Below are 20,092 nucleotides of genomic sequence, written 5' to 3'. Positions count from 1 at the left end.
GACGCCTAAAGCCCTATTCGCACAGGATTAGTATCATCTGGGGACCTTGTGTAATTTAGAAATTACCCTCCCACATCTGAGTTTCGTGTGTCGCATTTGCACAGGATAAACAAAGCCTGTAAATAGGGCTTAAGACAGCGCTACAGGAAGACAGGAAGGACAGCTAATCGTCCTCGCAGAGGCATGTGTAACAACACCTGTACAGGATCGGTATATCCAAATATCACACCTGTGGGACAGGTACATGATGGGAACAGCAACTGCAAGACCTGGCAAATCAGGTGCAGTATTGCCATGCCCTCTATTGAATAAAAGTCCTTTGCTGTCCACATATACCTCTTGTTCACCCTCAACCTGTTCAAAACTTCTCTTCTCCTCATGCTCTGCTTCCTCATACTCTCCGTCTTACCTCCCTCCCCCCATCTCTTCCTCTCCCTTTGGCCTCTATTGAATAAAAGTTCTCTGCTCTTCCTTTCTTAGAAAGTGTCGCTGATCATGCACTTTGGCTGAGGAGGGCTGTTAAATTGAATCAGAGGAATCATTAGTGCTCCCCTGAGGTGTGAAGCTGTGACACCCTGAGCCAATGTCCCAAGACCGCCTTTATAAGTTTGGCTAACAAGGCATGACAAGCGCAGGCATGCAGGTGAAAACACACATGGATACTGGGGATGCACACGTACATTTGAATGAGGCAGATTAGAGTGGGTATTCACATACTGGGGATGGAGGTATATATCAATAAACAATTCTGTTTTAGCCTCCAGGTCAGTCTTAATAGATCTGTGAGAAAGTTTATCATTGTTTATCAGTTTTAGGCTAACTTTATTTCTGTAAGTTAAGTTAATACGTGTAATGTTAGGCATATCGTTAGCTTTGTCTCAGGATCCCACAGTCTCCTCATTCTTACTGCTGATTCCCTCACCCTGTATCATCTGTAGCCACTTTTGTCTTCATAAAAGCTCAGTTTTTCTGTTTGTTTTACATTGTTGGTAGGGAATATCACAACACGGCAGCTTTTAGGCATTTTTCTGTTGTTTGCTAGCAGACGGAACCTTATACAAGTCAATACAAGTCAATGGAGAGTGGAGAGTTGTTGTTCCCATCTGTTTTCTGTCTCTATACTTTATAGAATGAACTGCACAACACTGTTGGACATTGTTGAGCAAAGTTGTGCTGTAATACATCTTCCTCTTCTTCTTCCGCCTATTTTCCAATACTGGGGCATAGGCCGTCTTCAAGGATTCTCCAGCCGTCTCGGTCCTGAGCAAGCCTCTCCCCCCAAGTGTGGCCTGTCCTCTTGATATCAGCGTCCAGGTCTCGCCGCCAGCTGTTTCTGTCGACCTCTCTTCCTTTCCCCTTGGGGATTCAATGAAAGGGACTGTCTGGTGATATTGGAAGTGGTTTGTGGAAGGTATGCCCTAACCATCTCCAGCGTCGCTGGATGATCTCTTCGTCTGCTTCCAGTTGGTTTGTGCATTGCCAGACTTTCTAGTTGCTGATGGTATCAGGCCAACGAATCTGGAGGATGCATCACAGACATGTGTTGATAAATGTCTGGATCTTTTTGGTGGTGGTGACAGTGGTCCTCCGAGTTTTGGCACCGTAGAGAAGGACTGACTTCCCATTGGTGTTGAAGACCCTGATCTTTGTTTTGATGGACAAGTCCCATGAGCACCATATCTTCTTCTTGGAGAAAAGCTGTACTGGCCTTTCCGATCCTCGCCCTCACATCTGCGTCGGTTCCACCCTGGTTGTTGACGATGCTGCCCAGGAAGGTGAAATCACCCACATCTTCCAGCACTTCACCTTCCAACATGATGGGTAATGTGGGGGTGGTGTTGACCTTCAGGACCTTGCTCTTCCCTTTGTGGATGTTGAGGCCGAGGCAAGTAGAGTTGTCTGTGACGGTGGTGGTCTTTTCTTGTATCTGCTGCTGGGTGTAAGAGAGAAGGGCCAAGTCATCCACGATGTCAAGGTCGTCCAGCTGCATCCAGAGCGTCCAGTGGATTCCATTTCACTTTTCAGCCGTGGATATCTTCATGACCCAGTCAATGGTCAGCAAGAACAATAACGGCGACAACAGACAGCCCTGCCTCACTCCTGTCTGTACATGGAAGGTGTCGGTGAGTTGACTTCTGTGGACCACTCTGCAGGTAAGTCCCTCGTAAGAGTTTCTGATGATGTGATTTTCTCAGGCATCCCGCAGTATATAAGTAACCTCCAGTGTGAAGTCCTGTCCACACTGTCGTAGTCAATGAAATTGAAGAAAATACACAAAATGCTTCATGAAGCTTCACTAGTTGGCCCATCCCTTTGGTTCATGTGTATTAGGCTACGTTCACACCGCAAGTCTTAATGCTTCATTCGGATTTTTTGCTCAGATCCAATTTTTTGTTTGGCTGTTCGCATTACCTGTGGCCTATATCAGATTCCAGTGTGAACTGTTAACGGTTTCGAACTGACAAGCATTCACAAAAGAACAATAACAATGACATCAGACGCAGCACGCTGTTGCACTAAAGTTAGGGAGGTTATGGAGGAAGTAAGCATTTTCGCTTTTATTTCAAAATGTTTATGTAATGGCAGCCATGACATTAATGAGCAGGTGCTGAGGAGGCAAAGAGTGAAGAGCAAGAGAGCCAACTACTTTGGCCTTTTGCGGGGTTATGGTTGCAAATTCACTACAGAAGTCTGTGTGACCAGATGACCGAGTTGCACGTCAGGAGCGCTACGGGCCTCCACCACAGTTTCCTCTGGCTTCGCCCTGCCCAGGCATAGTTCACCGTCTTTCTGGTCCACCTTCCCGACGGTACGGGTGAGATGGGCCGGTGGTGCACCCGACCCCGAGGGGCTGGGATCCCACCTCAGCCGGCACACGCCAGCCCTCACTGTCATTAGACTCCTTGGTCCGTGTTTCAAGACGGGTCGGGTTTGGGTTGCCGACATTGCCGCAGACCCATGACGCCTTTTACATGAGCCGATCCCTGCCCTGGCGACGCGGTTGGGGCACACTGAGGACAGTCTGCCCCAGTTGACAGCCACACCGGGATTAGGGGGGCCCGTAAAAGTCGCATCAAATCCACTTTGTTTGTTCACACTGCGGCCGCATTGAAAGAAATCAGACCTGGGTCTGATTCAGGACCACATATGAAAGTGGTCTAAATCTGATTTGAAAAAATCAGATCTGGGCAAGATTTGAGTGTTCACACTACTTCTGAAGAAGTCTGACTTGGTCACTTGACTCCAAAAAAGTAAGATTTGGGCCACTTTTGCCTGCAGTCTGAACGTAGCCTTAGTTGCTTTTCCACTCAACAACAATTCTAGGGAAACACACTACAAAAAATATCCGCAGCCTCAGCAAAAAAAAACAAAAATTATATCAGCAATCCAAAAACCCTTACCTGTTAAGCCCCCGTAGACTCACACAGGCCCGGATTGGCTAATCGGGAGCACCGGGAGAATTCCCAGTGGGCCACTCTGGTTTTTTGGTTGTGAGGGCTGGGTTGAAATCATAGTTGAATATCATAGCTGCACTCGCAGCCCACTCTTTGTATTTACAGTATTTATTTTTTCTTGCAGCCCACCGTTCTCTACATTCATGCAGCCCACTCGCAGAGTGCAGACTGGTTAATGATGACGTATTTATGTTTTGAGTCCTCCGACGGCAGCACCTTGCTAGAAAAAAACCATCCGTGTACACTTCAGTCACTGTTGCTTGTTGGAGGACGCCAGCGCAAGCATAAATAAGCTGTTTTAAACGGGTAATAGAAAGCGCAAAACAGCACTGAAAAGGCGACAATTTAAAAAGGAGAGCTCTAGAACGTGACGCGGCCGGCCAGATTAACTTTTTCTTTTTTTAGTGAAACGCCAAATTTAGACGATGAGACGGGTAAGCTAATTGGGGATTTCCACCGAATGCAGAACATCTGCGGACCAGCTCCGCTGCGTGTCGGCTCCGTGCTCCGCCGCCCATCAATACCCACCATGTCCAGATTTGTTGCAGTACAGCTGCAGCCGTGACTGACAGCTGAAATCACAAGGACCCACGAGATCTTGCGAATTCACTATTATAAGAATTAATAAGAGTGTGGTGTAAACCTGTTCTATATGAAAAATGCCCTGGGATAATTAATGATGCCACATGATTTGGCACTACCTTAATGAAACTGACTTGACTTGATCAGAAAGCTTTGTAAAAAGGAGAGATTTGTGCTGAAAATTATGAATATTTATAAAATGTGATTCAGTGTCAGAAGCAGAGCCAGTAGCGTGCATTAGGGATAGCTGCTGTCAGTGTGGAAGGCACATCTACTGTAAGCTGTTGTATCGCAGTGTGTGAACAAGCAAACATGATCAGATTAGTTACAATATAATTACTTTTTATGTCCAAATATTACTTGTGACCCATTATGCCTTTATCCTCTAAATTATGATAGTATATATACAAAGCCCACAACTGAAAGGGAAGAGAAAGTTATATGAAATATTATTCAAAGGCAAAAATAGATTATGGTGTCATTAGAAAGTTTAATACAGTGTATCTTGTTCTTTATTTAAATTCAAGTTTCGGATATCTGTGATTACTTATTTGCACAGAAAATAGATTATGATATTGTTGAACATCATTGGGTTGTTGTTAAGATGTTATTCTAATAAATCTACATTGTGAAGCAACACTTAGAAATAGTGATATTTTACAAAAATACTCTGAAATACAAGGCTGTAGAGAACAGGGCGCTATTGCAGACTTATATACTAAGGTTTTGAATAAATTTTTTGTGAAGTGGGCAATGGCATGAAACTCCAGGGCTGAAAATGAGTCCCACTCCGGCCCTGGACTCACACAGAGCAGGCTGTAGAGTCAAACTAAAAATGACTTTTTGGGACTTTGTTAGAAGACAAAAACAGTCGCTTTTCTCTTATAAATATTCTAAATGATAACAAAGTGCTCATAGCTTGGGAACAAAAAAGAAGCGAGACAAAAAAAAGAAATGACTTTAAAGGGAAATAGTGATTTCAACATTGGCATATGTTATGGCTGTCAGCTAATCCATTCAATAAATCCAATTTGAGAAAATGTAATTGATTTATTTTTAGTCACTATTCCAGCCGCAGGCATTTGTTAAATTAATGCCACAGTCTGACTGGTGAACACAAAGGCCCATTCATGGTCAAGCAGACTGACCCAACACCCACTCTTATATGAGAGGAGGAAGTAGAGGCCTTCCTTGCTGGGGAATGGAAAAAAGCTTTATTTATATCCACATTGGAATACCACAAAGATAAAGCATAATCTTCACAAGTGCATCATCTAATAGGAAGTTTAACATATGAATCAGGGCCAACTTTGTCTGTGTACTTGAAACCAGTCAAATTATTTATGCTTTTTCCCACTGAGCAATGTGTGTGTGTGTGTGTGTGTGTGTGTGTGTGACTAAATTGGTGCATTTCTAATTCTTTTCTTATTAATTCTAATTACATTTCTATTTATTTTGTTTAAAATAATCTTTACACCACAGTCATATAGCAACATCATTGCTTATTCTGGTGCACTCAGAAATCTTTTTCAGCCTAAAATGTAATTTAGCTTGTGAGATTGTTCGATTACAAGGTAACCTTTGTTCTCTGAGTGAAGAGACTATAGCTATGTTTCCATCCACACGTTTTTATCCGAATTAAGTGATATCGAATGAAAAATGCCTTATGGAAACAGTAAAATTCGATCGAATTTCATGAATATCGACTCAAAGGAAATAAGTTCGGTCTCATCGGATTTTCTCTTGATCGATATACGGCTTATGCGATAAACGCTGATGGAAACGTTATTTGCCGAATAAATTAATGAATTGCGATTAAGTTTTAGATCATTTTATGGTTGCAACCCGCAACAAAACAAAGAAGAAGTTTTAGTTCATTTCCGCCCAGTATTTCCACTCTGTTTGCACACATGACAGGTGTCAACAAAGACAGATGTAAGTGGACGAACGAGGGGTCAAGAGACTTTTTGAATTTAATTTACGAGCAAAATATAACGGCTATTTTAGATAGCAAAAATCTAAGAAATGCCATAATTTATCAGGAAGTCGCGAAGGAAATGACCAACAAAGGTTACAACAAGCCGTGGGATGTCCTCCGGAGTAAATAGAAGGCGCTCAAACAGCGATACATGTCTCAAAAAAGAGAGTTGTCTCGCAGCGGTGCCAGAGGGAAAATAATAGGCAAGTTCCACCTTTTTGATGAGCTGGATCAGATCCTCGGCCAAAGGCCCATCGGAACTTCCTTGGCTTCTAATATTAACAACTACTTTTGTCTGGCAAAACTTTGTTCGCAAATGTTTGCTTGAATGTTGTGCGATACAGTGCGAAAATGAATGGAAACACCTTAAAATGTCTCAAATCAATTCGATATACCAATTTAATCGCAAAACAGCATGTGACGTCATTACACACAGGTTTTTATTCGCTTTAAAGCTGTTGGATGGAAACACACTTTCACCAGCTTTATTCACATGAGTTATTTTTACCGAACTTCAGATAATTCAATTGACAAGTGGATGGAAACTTAGCTTATCCCTCCAGGGCAAGGCCGCTCGGATACCGTTCCAATCAATGTAAATCAGTGAACCCATGCACACCTGGGCCTTTTATGCCGAAGCATGGGCCACGTAGTGGTGTGTCTTGAAGTGGTATCCATGTCAACTGCGCCAGTGGGTCAGTCCCCCGTAAATATGAAAATGTAACTCTGTGGAGAGATAGTCTCGATACGATAGAGAACAGACATTTTGATGGGTTTTCTACCATTCTTTAAACTCGTGTATGTGACCAATCCATTTTATTTACTTATCTTTCTCTTTAAACTGACTTGTCACAGCTTGGGTTGAGTGTCTCGCAGGTCGGATTTGAACCCGGGCCGCTGCAATGGCCTCAGCCTACATGGGGCGCACATTCTTACTGGGTGAGCTAGAGGTGGGGTTGAGTGTCTTTAATGTGCCAGACAGACAGAAAAAACTCAAATAGTCCCTCGTTATTATGACACTGGAGATCTTCATCTCTGATACTGTTTATCAGACACTCAAATCTGTGTCATTTGTTGGTTTCTGATGTTTATTCATGATGCATCCCAATGGTAAACCTACAAAACAGCTCTTTTAAGCTTGCTAGGGGGGTGGAAACTTTTGCACAGTGCCTGATGAATTGTCTAGTCCCTTTTTGTTTAGTCCCTGTTTAACTGAACATATGTAAACTGCCAGCTGTTTACTGTCTGTTGTACTTTAAAGGTGCCCTGCCAAACATATTTCATTACTTTGTGGTAATGTCTGAAGTTCTACCATGGAGTCTGTAACCTTTTTTGTGGAAAAAAATGCCTTGGTTACCTTGTTTCAAGCCATTCTAGCATGGTATAGAAAGCCTGCAGGAAGACTCTGCTCGGTTTGTGTCAGTTCTCATTAATATTCAACGAGCTAAGCTGCTTGACTCTGATTGGCTAACAGCTAGCAATGAGAGCCTGCCTATCAGCATCCTTTACCCAGCGCAATAGGCAAGCTCATGAATAGTAATGAGCTCAGGCAAGACCACGTCAGACTGACCAGCTTTTTTAATTAGCCTGATTTCTCTGCTTACTTATTTTCAGTGACTAGAGCTGACATAGGAGGTAGCAGTTAATTTTCACATTCACGACATAACACAAATACATACGGACCTTACATATTTCAAAAAATGAAAGTAAAAGTGGTTTTGTGTGGCAGGGCACCTTTAAAGGTAAATGCCTCTTTCACAGCTAATTTTGGCTGTGAGGGATGTTTGCACTCAATCTTTTACTTCAACTTAAGTTTTTTAGAGTAAACTACTCCCATGGTTTCATGAAAAGGTAAATGAATAAATTTTGAGGCAGTAGTAGCCAAACAAAATGTTTATATTCAACATATTGTCCTCTGCTAGTACAACATATTAAACTTGAATACATATTGTTTAAGCAAAATGTACATCACACCACTTCTTCTACTGGAACAAAACCACTTCTCCTATTGGAACAAAACATTGATTGCATTCTGTATGTAATCCACACTGTATTAGATTTCCCTCCCACATGCATTAGCCCTTGCAATTTGGTGAATGGAAATGTTTGCAGACAGAGCTGGATATTGTACTTAAATGCTAAAGAATGAAAGGGAAAATTGTGTATTTATTTTATGAAAGAAAGAATAATAATTTTTCCCACAGGTTGAGAATTTACTTACGGCGGGTGATTGGCTGGGTTCAGTAAAAACTAGCCAAACGAAGTTTTATGAACTATTTATTGAAAACAATGACTACATAACATTAAGATAATTTAGAAAGAAATAACCATTTACATATTAAACAAATCAGACTAAAAGATGATACAGATGAAGTGTAGCTATGATGTGCTTTGTCAATTCAATTTGGTTGGTTTGTCAAATGTTATGGTTCAGCAGATAAAATACCTGATTTCCCAGAGCCCAAATGTTATTTCAATCAGGAGAGACCTCATTTGAGTGAACAATTATTTATTGACGTATGCACAATAATGATAAATGATTGTCTTTGGCGATTAGACCCCATCGTGACGTCATCATATTTAAAGGTGGCCGAGAAGCCGTGATGGTGATGACTGAAGAGGATGCTGTGATCTGGATGAATGAGAAGAGGAGCGAGCTCAGACCCGGGAGCGGGAATGATGAACTGGAGGTGAACGGAGTGAACGGGGTGGAGGAGGGTTGCGACAATTCATGGTGAAATGAGAACTGACAGCAACAGAGAGGAACACATAAATATTGACAGCAAGAATGTGATTGGCTGATAAAGATCATGGCTAGACCTGGTTGGTTTTAACTGAAAGAGTAAACACCCCCTAATCAGCTTGTAATGTGAAGCAGGAGGTGAATGAGTGTGTGATGTAAGATAATCTTCCTGTCTGAACTTACGCTTAGCTTCATTTCTATAGGGAGAGACCTCATTTGAGTGAACAATTATTTATTGAAAATAATGATAAATGATTGTCCATCGTGCATCATCATATTTAAAGGGGGACCAGAAGCCGTGAGTATGTAGGATACCCCCCAAAAAGAATTTAAATAGCAGCCAACTTAACAGTATATCTGGTTCTTACCATACCAGCAACAATCAAGTCGAATACAAGAATTAAGCAGTAATGCATGGAGAATTATTTGGATGAATGAGTAACGATGGACTACGTGCATTAATGAGTCACGTTGGACCATGTGCATGATTGAGTTGCGATGGACCATGTGCATGAATGGGTTGACATGGGGTCGTGAATAGGTCTCGACAGACCAGTGCATGAATGGGTCGTGATGTACTATGTGTGAGTGAGTCGCGATGAAATACGTGCATGAATGAGTCGTAACGGACTATGTGCTTCATGCAATGACTTTTGAAGACCAGTGATGGGTGTCATGGGGTCACGATAGACTAAATGCATGAATGGGACATGATAGACCAAGTACGTGAACAGGTCTCGATAAAAATGTGAATGAATGGGTCGAAATAGACTAGTGATGGGTGTCATGGGGTCGCAATAGACCAAGTGCGTAGCTAGGTCCCGATAGACGTCGTGAAAGGGTTACGATTAACCATGTGATGTGTCATGATAGATTGTGTGCACTTATTAAAATTCAGCATAATCTGCAATATGACGACTGACAGTGGCCGAGAATAAGCGTATGAAGTTCGAAGCAGGATATGATTGGTCCTGGGAGATTATCCAGAATGTGATCGGTTAAGGAAGAGAAACACCCATAGTCATCTGATTGACGGAAATAGTGTGAGAATTATAGGGGCATAAAGAGTCTACTGAATGAACTGCCCAAATTATGATGGCACGAAGAGTCTTACAGACTGGACTGCCGATCTCATTTAATCATGAGATTCCATTATTATTTAATTATTTGAGTGATCAGACACGTTTGATGAGGTGCGCTAAAGAGTCAGAATGTGAAGAATCTTTGGCGATTAGACAGGGTATAGTTATGCTTTGAGTAGTAGGGAACGAACCCTCCAAAAGATTTGAAGAATATATTACACATCTTTACACGTGCGTGTAACTTACCTTACTGGCAGCATAAGATTCCTAGCAAGAATAGAAAGTAATAAAGCAATAAATTAGGTCATGTGGACCATGATGCAATGAATGAAGTCACGATAGACTGATGCAATGCAGGAGGTCACGTTTGGACCATGATATACGTATTAGGTGAATTGGACCACGATGCGGTGTAAAAGATCACGTTAGACCATGATGCAATGTGTGAATCTGCTTACCACAATACAATTTTGATGACTTGCCAGATTGTGATGATTAACTCCCTAATCTGACAGGACACCACGACTAAAAGACATCAATGTGTAGTCATTAGTAGAATGCGTTGTATATGAAGTATGTAAATCGGAAGAAAGGAAAATGTAGCATTTAGGACAATACAATGAATATGACATTGTTCATCACTTACCTTGATATTATGAGTAATAGCTGAATGCTATGATGTGAGGCAGTTGCTGAATGCATAAATAGTTCATATTCAAGCTATATATGAACGGAACCTACCGTTGCCCTTGTAGTAAGGCATTTATGTGTAACCTCTCTTGAATGTTCAGAGGGCGTTAAGTCGTTGAGCTTTATTGTGAAGGGTGGCGCCCCATTGGCTAAGGCCCCCTGAACGCAGCAGGGACGGCCACCAGGCGGCGGGGTTCCTGATGTCCCATTGGCTGAAGCCACCTGAACTCACCTTGCTCAATGCTAGGTGAACAAGGAGGATATAATCGAATGCAGCCCGACACACCCCGTCTTTCCACTAGTGATTTGATACTGAAAGGATGACACTTCGCAGCACTTCTGAGAAATCCACAGCCTCACCTTTCCAGTCGAGTTTGAGCTGAATAGTATCTTCGTGGTACTAAAGGGGATCTGCAGAGGGTAAATTACCCTGTTTTCCAAGGAAAGGAGGACGTCGCTTCTCCTACAGTCGATTACACATCCAACTACACATCCAAAAGTAAGAGGCTTGATAGTTTTCTGGGCAGATGAGTAATTTGCTATTTGTTTTGCCATTAATGTGATCTGATTAATACGGTGCTATTACTGCACACTTTGATTATTAATCTGTTTGGCTGTGAATGTATCTCTGATTCAGATATTGTTGAAGTTGTGTTGAAACTGTGTAGAACTGTAGCTTTTACTTGCCGCCGTGGAGAAGTTTAATTACTGTACAAGGGGAGCCATAATCCTGCCTTCCGTCAGTCAGCTACGGCGGTGATATAAAAGACATTATATCATCAACCCGTGGAACAGCTGAGGGAGTGATTATCATTACCGCGGAGAATAGCACTCTCTCTCGTTAAACAAAACCTCAGATTCTGCTGTAACTTCGCGTTAAGTGAGAATCTCAAGTAAACGAAGAGAGTGATTATTTTCAACCCCACAGAGATCAAGATTTCCAAGTGTTTTCTTTCTTTCAATCGTGCTTTCCCTCCATTTCTCTCTCTCTCTCCCGCTCTACACACACACACACACTCGCATACACGTGCGTTAATAGCTAAACAGCTAGCCCATAGTGAAGTAGCTGGTGTGTCCCTTTTGTCTGTAAGATGTTAGCCTGAAAGCTAACTGGCTAGCCCTAGCCACATGGCGCTGCACCCAGCGCCACTACCGCCCTCTTGAGGCTACATTTTTGTGCAGCTAACTCCATGATCCGCCATCTTGGATCATCTTGAACCACCCAGTTTCGTCACACCCCTCTCCTCCTCACACACGCACGCGCACACACACACACACACACACACACACACACACACACACACACACTCACACACACACACACACACACACTCTCACAGACCCACAGACAGAGAGAGACATGATCACCACATGTCTTGGTTGTTTTCTTTTGGTTGTAGTTTGTAAAAGGTATATAGGTTTGGATGATTGAAGAATTATTGATTGGCCATTAAAGATGCAGTAGGTAAGTCTTATAAAACTAACTTTCTGTCATATTTGCTGAAACTGAAAACGAGCTGCAGAAAGGTTTCCCCAAACTCAGGTGAATATTGGAGTGGCTTTTCAGAGGTGGCGTGAGCTGCAGGATTTTAAAGATCTGAAGAACGATGCAGATGTAGCCACATTTCTTCTCGACAGGTAACATAATTACCATGAATGATTTATCTTTCACTTGGTTATTAGTAGTCAAAAGTCCACAAAGCTACGTTGGTGAGGATAATAGTAACGTTTGCACAGTGGTCGGTCAGATGTGATGCTGAAATGGCTAACGGTAGCCTGCTAGTTAGCATCGTTTTACTGTTGGTGAGTAAAGTTAACGTGTTAGTGTTTAGTTATTGAAAATGTTGTCTGACATGCCGGCAGTTCTGTCAAACTCTGTTGTGTGGGAGGGGCTTAGGAGACGGTTTGGGCTGCAGCAGAAAGGGGGGAGGGACTGAGAAGTTGTCGATGTTCAAATTTGTTGGCAAAGTCCTGGATCTTCACAATCTTACCTACAGCAGCTTTAATAATTTTGAAATTAAATAAATTCTGTTATACTTTAAATAGCAGTGTTTGTGGTTATTGTGTGTATTTGTTGTAATAATTGCTGGTTGAACACATGTCAGTGCTTGAATTCACTCTTTCTGTTCCTTTAAAGAATACCAGATAAATTAACCAAGTTAATTAAGATCTGTAATTTTAAAGGGAACACCACTAATGAGACTGTTTCACAGTTTGGTTATTGGCCACTGAGTTCAGGGTGGTGCCCCGTTTTGATTGTTTGTCAATTATGTGAAGTTATTAATACCCATATTCATAACTTTATTAATATTGATAAAACATATTTGATAATTTGCCAATAATTGAATCTACCAATACCAATGGTATGGATGGAGTTCTGCGCCGGTGGATGCTTGAGTGCCAAGCGCAGTGAATGTGCAGGGAAACGCTGATGAGCGCTAGGAAAGGCTGCAACATGATCGTACGCTGATGAGGGAGATGCCGAAGCGTTTCCAGGAGCTAAAGGCGTGCACTTTGCTAGCTACTTAGCTGGAATTAGCTAAACACTGTACTGTACGATCAGTTTTATACCTGTACGTAATGTCCTGTACTAGCAGATGAGGGTGCCTGAGCAGGTTAACGAGTGGGAGAAGAGATGTTTCTCCTTTGTTGAGTCGGATGTCAACTTGCTACTGCTAACAAAACTTGCAAAACTTAATTTGAACATTTGCCGTTCGCGACGATTCAGGCTGAAATGAAATATTGGCAGCGAAAATGTGATTGGCTGATAGAGATCGTGGCTAGACCTGGTTGGTTTAACTGAAAGAGTAAACGCAACCTAATCAGCTTGTAATGTGAAGCAGTAGGTGAATGAGTGTGTGATGTAAGATAGTCTTCCTGTCTGAACTTACGCTTAGCTTCACATTAACAACTTAACCTTAATACTATAGGTTACTATGATCCATACAGAAAGTTACATGTTATTATAAACCTAAACACTGTCTCCTACTATCTCCTGTTAAATCATATAAGACTAAGGCTATCTAAAGTTAATTCTCATTTTGTTTGTAAGATCATTGTTTGTTTTTTGAAGTGTTTTTATCCCTGTTTTGGGCATCCTAAACACAGTTTTGTACTGTACAGGTGCTCCATGGTGCACTCATTATGATCTCATTTGAACAGATTTATGTCTGAGTTGTAGTTCAAAACTTTTACAGCCAACGTAATAAAATCTTGCATTTTTATTCAAGTTTGAGTCCATAAATACAGTTAATGGATACAGGCACGGAGAACAACGATTAGCTCTGATTAGCGGTCCGCTCCATTATAAAGATATGGAGTGGAGGATAATGGGAGGGTGAACAACGGGACTCTAAAAATTACGTTCGGGGAGCTTTCACAGCAGTGTGGCTGCAGTGTTTCTACAGTTTATCAGTACAGTTAATCCCACGGCAAGACCACCAGTAGCATGCTACTACTAACGATAGCCTCTGAGCCTGAAGTGAAGCATTGAAGCTTTCATGCACACAGCGCAAGACTTCATGGGGGAAGGGGCTGGAGGCCGCTGGTCTGTGCGCGCTGTAAAAAATACATTATTACCTGGGTGGTGCGCCCAAGTGGAACCTATGAATGGGAAACACTGGCTGTAGTTTATGAAATGCGAGCTGTATATGAACATTATACTTAATGTTTGTTTGCAATTTTCCAGGGCACCTTTTTAAAATAGTCTGCAGCTTCAGGTTACCACTAGTAAATCAAAATAGTATTTTCTGCAGACACACATATAGGATTGGTATTTGTCTTTGCAAGTATTTAACTAACTTCACCAACATATATGTTTTTTATATATATTTATTATATTATATTATTCAAATAACAATGTGAAAACAATGGGACGAAGGTCACTTGTAGGATGACACAACAGAGAATAATCACCTTTATAGTGAGTTTTTTAGCTCGTTGTTTAACTGTCCAGCACATAACTTTACTGTTTTTTGTTCACTCACCGCTGTCGTAGTGTTGTTTTCAGCTACAGAATGCACCTATTTTTAGAGAAAAAGCTGTAAAAACCCAGAGTACACTACCTGCTCAGCACCAAACAGCAGACAGACACAGCTAGAGACTAGCTGGTGAACATAGTGGAGCATTCAGCAGCTAAAGACCCAGATATTTCCCTCGGGAGTTGGTGGAGATCAAAACAAAGCTAAAACAAGAGAGTGAATATTGGATTTATCATCATCAGGTGGACATAAGGCCTGCATTGCCAGACCTATCTCCCTAGCTCTGTGGAATGAGGTCTGGCTACACCACAGATACATTCTGGGATAGGAGAAAAAAAACCTCTGGGTTGTTTGCATTTCTTTAAACCAGGGGTCTTCAACATCTTTTAATCCAGGGACCCCTTAGCTGAAAGAGAGACTGAGTAGGGACCCCCTACCGCATATATTGTATACAATTTACTTGCATATTAAACTGGGCAGAACTGATAAAAAGAAATTGATATTATTCATGCATCATGTTTTAATGTTAAACATACATCCAGAAGGCACAGTGACTCCTTAACTGTATGGCTACCATAGTTACCTATAGTAAGCGTATCTTCAATGTGTAAATACATTGCTGTTTTTTAACAAATAGGACAATTTATCTTTGCTATTATAGTAGTAGCTATTAAGTATACAAACTGGGAACTATACTCTCAGAAGGCGAAGCACTGCTACTTGGGCGGAGTGATTAGCGCAACACCGGAAAAGCACCGTTGTTACTCTGCTCCTCACCACGGGGCTTCTCGTGTGCTGCGAGCAAATCACTCCGCCCAAGTAGCAGAAGTTGCAGCGCTTCGCCTTCTGAGAAAATAGTTCCCAGTTTGTATAGGGTTAGAAGATGGCTGTGTCTCATGTGACCTTGTTATTTCTACACGCTGTGACTATAATATATATAGTATATAACATTACAACATGTAAATAGGAAAATGTTGGCGTTATTTTGTCATTTATTAGGAGCAGTAGGCTAATTGGACCTGGTTAGCCTGTGCTAAACTAGGCTAGGGGTGGGTGTGCCAGACAGAGTTACGACACGCACAGAGATGAGAAAGGTGGTTACATGCTGCCAGTCCGACATGCCGCCACTCCGAGATGCTTCTATTCAGACATGCCGCTATTCCGACATGCCACTATTCCGACATGCCGCTATTCCCTAACCCTAAACCCTAACCCTAATGGAAACAAAAATTGTGGTGGGACGTGTACAGGGAGGTGTATTCAGGTGAATTCTTGCCGTATTGCTATCTTGAGGCAGCAGAAAGTAATCGCACCATTGACCAACAAAAATCTGGTCTAAAGTAAATACGCAAAATAGCGCGCACACTATGCCTGTTACAAACACACAGGGAAGCGCAGCAGCACACAAACATGCAAAAGATTCCAAATAAAAATATTACGGTGCAAATCCGCCATCATAATAACAATGCCCCAACGTGTAAATGCGCAGGTTACATGCTGCCAGTCCGACATGCCGCCACTCCGAGTGGTGGGACGTTTGAAAACAATGGAAGTGTCGCCACTCCGACAATTAGACGTCAATGTCGGAGTGGGGGTATGTCGGAATGGATGGCGGAACCCGAAAAGGGTATGTATGGACTTATCTAACTCTGGAGGATACGGTGAATAAGCTAAAGTCCCAATAAGTTGGCGTGTTCCTTTAAATATCTACCTTCTCTATCACTGCTTTTCCCCAACTGTAGCTGAATAGCATCTTTAAACAATCAAAAACCCACCCTTGATCCTGAGGTCTTAGCAAACTATAGACCTATATCTAACCTTCCCTTTCTATCCAATTTCCTTGAGAAGGTAGATGCTATTCAGTTATGTGATTTTCTACATAGCAATAGTTTATTTGATGACTTTCAATCAGGATTTAGAAAGAATTATAGCACAGAGACGGCACTGGAGAAAATTAATAACGGCCTTCTAACTGCTGCAGACAAAGGACTTGTCTCCATTCTTGTTTTACTAGATCTTAGTGCTGCATTTGACACTATTGACCATACCATCCTGTTACAGAGACTGGAACACTTAGTTGGCATTAAAGGAATCACACTAAGCGGGTTTAAGTCCTATTTCTCTGAGCGATCCCAATTTGTTAACATTAACGATAAACCCTCCAAGCACGCTAAAGTTAGCCATGGCGTTCCTCAAGGCTCAGTGCTTGGACCAATTATATTTTCCTTATATATGCTTCCTCTAGGTAATATTATTAGGAAACACTCAATTAACTATCACTGTTACGCAGACGACAGCCAATTATATCTGTCAATTAAGCCAGACGAAAGTGGTCAGTTGGCTAAACTTCAAGTGTGTATTAAAGATATAAAATCCTGAATGACCCACAATTTCCTGATGTTAAACTCAAACAAAACTGAAGTTATTGTGATGGGACCAACGCACCTCCGAACTTCATTATCTAAAGATATAGCTATTCTGGATGGTATTGACCTGGCCTCCAGCACTACTGTCAGAAATTTAGGAGTTATTTTCGATCAGGATATATCCTTCAATGCCCACTTAAAATAAACCTCAAGAACAGTCTTTTTCCATCTTCGTAACATTGCCAAAATTAGGAATATCCTGTCTCAAAACGATGCTGAAAAACTAGTCCATGCATTCGTTACTTCCAGGCTAGACTACTGTAATTCCTTACTATCAGGTTGCTCAAATAAGTCCCTTAAGACTCTCCAGCTGATCCAAAATGCTGCACCACGTGTTCTGACAAGAACTAAGAGAAGAGATCATATTTCTCCTGTATTGGCTTCTCTGCACTGGCTTCCTGTGAAATCTAGGATCGAATTTAAAATCCTCCTCCTGACCTACAAAGTTCTAAATGGTCAAGCACCATCATACCTAGAAGAGCTCTTAGTACCTTATTGTCCTAGTAGATCACTACGTTCCCAGAATGCAGAGCTACTTGTGGTTCCTAGAGTCTCTAAAAGTAGACTGGGGGCCATAGCCTTCAGCTATCAGGTTCCGCTCCTGTGGAACCAGCTCCCAATTTGGGTTTGAGGGGCAGACACAGTCACCACATTTAAGAGTAAACTGAAAACCCTCCTCTTTGATAAAGCTTATAGTTAGGGAGTGAGGAGTTGCAGCGTCCGCCTAACCCGGCCCATCTGCTCCTCTTCGTAGTCATCAGTTTTATTTATTATATAATCAATAATATAGCGAGAGTAGAGGGAGGCAGGCCAGTACAGCCCGATCCGGTTGGGGAGAGTTCTAGCCCGACCAGGCACCTCTCTTTAACCTGCCTCTCTTAGTTATGCTATTATAATTCTAGACTGCCGGGGAAGTTCCTTCCTTCCTATGACACACTGAGCTGCTCTCTCATCTCTGTTTCCACTTGTTTCCTTTTGTATGCATCCTGTCCCAGAAATGCTTGTTACTAACCTAGCTCTGGGGAGTTTACTCCCCGGAGTCCTTATGTTTCTTCTTCTGATGATTCTCTGCAATTCCCGGCCGCATCCTGCTGCGTCCTGCTGCGTCCTGCTGCATCCACCGCATCCACCCATGCTCTGCAGCGCCACGTTACATCCCGCAACGCCCTGCTGTGATGTTCATATGCACAGAGTAGTCAGGATCTGGTATAGGAGACTGCACTACTCAGTATGACACAATGTGCCCTGCTATGACATGAACTTCCACAATGACCTTCTAAGTCACTGTTCCATTATCTTTAATGTGACTATTATTTGCCACTGTACATCACACCCCCAATCGGCCCCGTCAGACACCGCCTACCAAGAGTCTGGGTCTGACGAGGTTTCTTCCTTAAAGGGAGTTTTCCTTGCCACTGTCGCAATAGCCACTGTTAATGCTTGCTCTTGAGGGAATTACTGTAATTTTTTGTAAATTGTTGGGGTTTTGGAATTTATAGAGTGCGGTCTAGACCTACTCTATCTGTAAAGTGTCTCGAGATAACTCTGTTATGATTTGATACTATAAATAAAATTGAATTGAATTGAATTGAACTTTAAAGAGGAAAACATGTTTGCCCCTGGGAAACTTTTCCAACACTGTGATGAATTGATGGTCTAGCCCCGGATGGCATCTCTATAATGGAGGTTGCCCATTTGATAACCCCAAACGGCATTGCTGCACTTGACCTTATAATCCTGGAGCAGGTTTTGCGAATAAGCACACTTCTGAGGGCCTATCCTCAGAGATGTTTTGCATTAGTCCTTCAACAACTTAATATATCTAACTGTACCTCATCTGAGGCATTTTTGAAAAGCAGCCAGGTGGTCCTGAGGGAGCCGGCTTCAACAAAGCTCTGAATTAATAATCTCACCCTGTGTACCATCTATCCATCCCTCAGCTCACTGTTTTTTATTTTTTATTTCTTTGTGCCTGACTCGTAGCTTTGAAAGAGCGGAAAGTGCCCCAGAGGAGAAGGGGATGGAAGCAGAGATTTTATAATCTTGCCTCTGGTGCTGTGTATGTGGATACTGCCTACTTGATTATGCCAGAGATGCACCTGCTCTTAACCTCATTTCCTTTAACATCTGTCTGAGGGTTTTAAGTTAACTACACAATCATGTGCGATTATAGCCCCCTTCACACCTGGCAGCGCTGTCCCACTCCAGATGAAAGTGTCAGATACAGTTCATGTATGAAGGATATTGTCACTGTGTCCGGGCTTTTGAAGCCAGTTATGAATTCCCGAGGGAGACTGTGAGAGCAGAGCAAACCTTGGCACTGTCTGTGTGATAATAGCGGCTCTCTTGAAAACCCAAACAGTCTAACATGCTTTCTCAGTCACAGTGAACATCGTTCTAGATGGAGTTTTCTTGTATGAATACAGGAACACCTGTTACCAAAGTCTCTTTCCTTTAATGTCAAAGTATAGGTGCCTCATACGGACAGTTTTACCATTTTACATTCAGTCCTGGCATACACATCACTAATGTCACATCTGACACAGAAGCTCCTATGCATATGTCAGTTCTGCATAGTTATCTTTACTGTTAAAGGTATAGTGCATAGTTTCTGTCGCCCCCATGAGGAATTCTAAGTAGTGACAACAACACTGTCGGCGCGTCCACATGATACAAGCCTTCCGTGAGCCCCAACCCTCCTCCACGCAGTTGCTATTAGCCAAGAAAGACAAGGAGGATTAAAAAACATGATGGACCGAGTCACACACTCGGACAGGCTTTCAACACATGGAGACAATAACGGGATTGTAAATGATTCAAAAACATCCCTTAATTGGCCCTCAGGTATGTAATATGTCTAATTCATTCATGAAATAACTTTAGATTGCACAACGTGGTTGTACATCGGGAGCTAACATTAAATTATGTCTCCCTTCCATTTAGCACAGACGTCCGTGGGTTTCATGAAGTGCGATAAATGAATCTAAGTTATTATTATGTTGGTTGCTACAACAAACTTTTCATGCTTTGGCTCGTAACACAGTGACAGTGATACCTGGTTTTGTTCACAATAAATCGAAAGAAGGCTAAGTTAGTGTATGCAACACTTCTTTTATTGTAAATTTCTGCCTGAGCAAAACATTCATTGCAACTATA

General features: G+C 42.0%; 2 pseudogenes; one reads left to right on the top strand and one right to left on the bottom strand.

The window, feature by feature from the left end:
- Window positions 1-1,203: 1,203 nt before the first annotated feature.
- On the bottom strand, window positions 1,204-2,946 carry LOC120566510 (annotated as a pseudogene).
- Window positions 2,947-16,739: 13,793 nt separating this feature from the next.
- LOC120566688 lies at window positions 16,740-17,636 on the top strand (annotated as a pseudogene).
- The last annotated feature ends 2,456 nt before the right edge of the window (window positions 17,637-20,092 follow it).

Source organism: Perca fluviatilis, chromosome 10, assembly GCF_010015445.1.
Source record: "Perca fluviatilis chromosome 10, GENO_Pfluv_1.0, whole genome shotgun sequence".
Lineage (NCBI taxonomy): Eukaryota > Metazoa > Chordata > Actinopteri > Perciformes > Percidae > Perca > Perca fluviatilis.
This window is presented reverse-complemented; position numbering and strand designations above follow the sequence as displayed.